This window comes from Myotis davidii, unplaced genomic scaffold, assembly GCF_000327345.1.
Source record: "Myotis davidii unplaced genomic scaffold, ASM32734v1 scaffold77, whole genome shotgun sequence".
Taxonomy (NCBI): Eukaryota; Metazoa; Chordata; class Mammalia; order Chiroptera; family Vespertilionidae; genus Myotis; species Myotis davidii.
This window is the reverse complement of record NW_006289713.1, coordinates 961,004-964,825: the sequence shown is the minus strand read 5'-3', so window position 1 is coordinate 964,825 and position 3,822 is coordinate 961,004.

Here is a 3,822-nt window from a genome sequence, read left to right as displayed (position 1 = left end):
TATCACTGAATATTTCTTGCCACTCCCTTCTGGTTCCCATTTCCAGAGTGGTAGGAAATTTGTTCATAACATAGGAATGTCAAAGTGAGGCTTTTCCTTTAATGATACAATTTATGGTATGTATATATAATCTTCATTAACATGATGCCATGGAGTGTCAATAGAAATGAATTCATAAATATTGAGTCCAGTAAGCTGGCTTGAATGTTTCAAGAGAAGATTCATTTAGATACATTTCTTCTATGATCCTGCAATTATGTGTGTCTTGGGAAGTATCTACTTATTGCATCTTAATGAAAATTATAGTACAGTAATTATTTCTATGGGTAATATGTCCCATCTCATTTTAATGAATTAGTTGTAATTTAGAATCCAGTATCTTGTCTTAGGGAATTTCATAGACATAATTTGTGAAGGTGCCAGCTCTTTTTTTATTTTATTTTTTAAAGCTTTATTGTTGAGAGTAATATAGAAGTGTCCTCCCCACCCGCCCCAATCAGGTTTCCATCCCACCCCAGGCCTTCACCCCGCTACTGTCTGTGTCCATAGGTAAGATCTTTGGTTAATCTCTTCCCACCCTACCCCCTTCCCTCTGAGATTTGTCAATCTGTTCCATGCTTCCATACCTCTGATTTTATTTTTTTGACATTTATTTTGTTCATTAAATTTCTTGTTCATTTATATTGATTTTTAGATTCAATTGTTGATAGATATGTATTTGTTGCTATTGTTCATCTTTTTAATCCCTTCTTTTTCCTCTTCCTCTTCCTCTTCCTCTTAAAGAATACCTTTCAACATGGTTTGGTGGTGATGGACTCCTTTAGCTTTTTCTTGTTTGTGAAGCTCTTTATCTGACCCTCAGTTCTAAATGAGAGCTTTGTTGGGTAATCTTGGTTGTAGGTCTTTACTGTTAATCACTTTGAATATTTCTTGCTATTCTCTTCTGGCCTGCAAAGTTTTGTTGAGAAGTCAGCTCACAGTCGTATGGGTGCTACCTTGTTGGTAACTGCTTTTCTCTTGCAGCTTATAAGATTCTCTCTTTGTTTTTAACCCTTGGCATTTTAATTATGACGTGTCTTGGTGTACGCTCCTCTTGTTTGGAACTCTGCATTTACTGGACTTATAAGTCTATTTCTTTCACTAGGTAGGGGAAGTTTTCTGTCATTATTTCTTCAAATAGGTTTTCAATATCTTTCTCACTCTCTTCTCCTTCTGGCACCCCCATAATGCGAATGTTGGTACACTTGAAGTTGTCCCAGAGGCTCCTTACATTATCTTCATATTTTTGGATTTTTTTTCTTTTTGCTCTTCTGATTGGGTGTTTTTTTCTTATTTTCTTATTCATATTCCAAATCATTGATTTGATTCTTGGAATCTTCTACTCTACTGTTGATTCCCTGTAAATTATTCTTTATTTCAGTAGTGTATGCTTAACACGTTAAGCGCCCAGCCTGTTTTGCCTTCTGGATGGAAAGTATAGTGCTTAACGTGTTAATTTCTGACTGGTCCCTTTTCATGTCTTTGACATCCTCACTAAGATCCTTGAAAGTCTCATGAAGATCCTTGAGTAACCTTATAACCATGATTTTGAACTCCATACCTAGTTGTTTGCTTGCTTCCATTTGTGACATTTCTTTGTCTTTGCATTTTGGCTGCTTCCCTGTGTTTGTTTCTGTATTAGGTAGAGCTGCTTTGTCTCCTGGAATTGGTAGAGTGTCCTTGTGTAGTAGTTGTCCTGTAGGGCTCAGTGGCTCAGCCTCCCCAGTCACCTGAGCTGGGCACTCTATGTGCGTCCCTGTGTAAGCTGTGTGCACAGTCTTGTATTTGAGCCTTAATTGCTACTGGTATCACTGGGAGGAGCTGACATCCAGACTAATTGGCTGTGAGGACCAGTTATGACTGCTGTGGGAGAGCTGCTGTATAGGAGATATCCCTATGGAGCAGGACTTGCTTCAGTGGGGCTTTGGTGCTCACTGAATCTGCCTCTTGAGTGTGTTGTTTGTGGATGTGTAGAATTGTAATCTGCTATGGTCTGAAGTTGTCCACCAGAATCACTGGCTCTAAGGCAGTGGTTCTCAACTTTGGCTGCACATTAGAATCACCTGGGAATCTTTAAAAATCCTGATTTCTGGGCCTCATCCTCCGGAAATTCTGTTTCTTTGTTACTAATGTTGTGGTCCCACCCCATAACAAAGAAACAGAATTTCTGGAGGATGAGGCCCAGAAATCAGAATTTTAAAAAGATTCCTAGGTGATTCTAATGTGCAGCCACGGTTGAGAACCACTGCTCTAAGGCCTCCAAGGAGGTGCAAAGTCAGCCACTGCCTGGGGTCACCTGGCAGGAGCTACAGAGGCATCAGCTGACAGTTGCTATTTGTATTTGTATTGAGCTTGGAGGTGCCCAGGTGAGGCCCAGCTGTGAAGTAAGGCAGGCTGGTGCTAATGCTGGGTCTTGGGCCTTTTATTGATAGGTTTGAGGCATACTGTCATCAGCTGCAGCTTGTTTGAGAGATTTTAGCAAAGTCTGAAGCCTGAATCAGGACAGGTCATTCTTATGGAAATGCTGCTGCAGACAGCATGGATGGGGCTGCAAATTGGATGGGGTGGGGGTCTCAGGGAATCACCAGGGTGGAGCAAACAGTGTGCTCCAGGCTGATGGAGACTCAGATATGGCTGCTAGTCAGGTCTGGGACAGGGGAGGTCCCAGCACAGGAATAATGATCCCTGTGAGCACCCCCATCTGGAAGAAAACCACCCCTAAGTTCCTGCCCTAATGTCAGACAATCCAGTTCCTCCTTGTATGTGTCTGGGTCCTCCAAAGCTGCCAGGTGTGCCAGCTCTTTAACCCTTTGCGGTCCATTTTTATTTTTGGAATTCAAACAGTCTGGTCCAAATTAATTGACGGGATTGAATGTTGAACCAGTTTGTGGTGTCGACCTCAGCCTCGACGTTGGACCTGCTCCTAGTGCCTCATCTGTTGAGTCAGCCTCCACGTTGGACCAAAAAAGGGTTAAATGGAACACCTCGGACTCTAGCAGCCTGTGTCTCAGCCACAATCACCGCTGGTTTTTATAGCCCATGGTTGCAGGGACTTCTCAGTTCTGGAATCCTGGGCTTGGGGGCTGGTGTGGGGCTGGGACCCCTTGCTCCTCACGGGTGGCCTCCGCAGAGACAATCTCCCTCCTGATTAAAAAATGGCATACGTGGGTGTCAGACAAGCCCGGTCTGAGTCTCCCTCCCCCTCCCCCCCCCAGTGTGCTTTCTTCTTTAGTTCTCTAGTTGTAGGACTTCCATTCAGCCAGCTTTCAGGCGGTTCTGAATGATGGTACTGTATTTTAGTTGTAATTTTGATGTGGTTGTGGGAGGCACTGAATACAGGTGCTTATGCATGCTGCCATCTTGACCTCTTTTTAGGAGGAAACTGCCAACTCTTTTTTAATAAAAGCACTTTTAGACCTACTGTTCTTTTACTGCTTCTGAGTATCTGAAGTTCATATGCACTTTACATATACTCAAAGGGGAACACCATGCTGAATATCCTTTTACGGCAACATGCCCATTCCTCACAGAGTTCTAGGCCTGAAAGTCATGCAGAACTAGCTAGAGCAGCAGTTCTCAACCTGTGGGTCACGACCCCTTTGGGGTAGAACGACCCTTTCACAGGGGTCGCCTAAGACCATCGGAAAACACATATATAATTACATACTGTTTTTGTGATTAATCACTATGCTTTATTTTTTTTTCTACTCTAACAATGAAATTGGGGGTCACCACAACATGAGGAACTGTATTAAAGGGTCGCGGCATTAGGAAGGTTGAGAC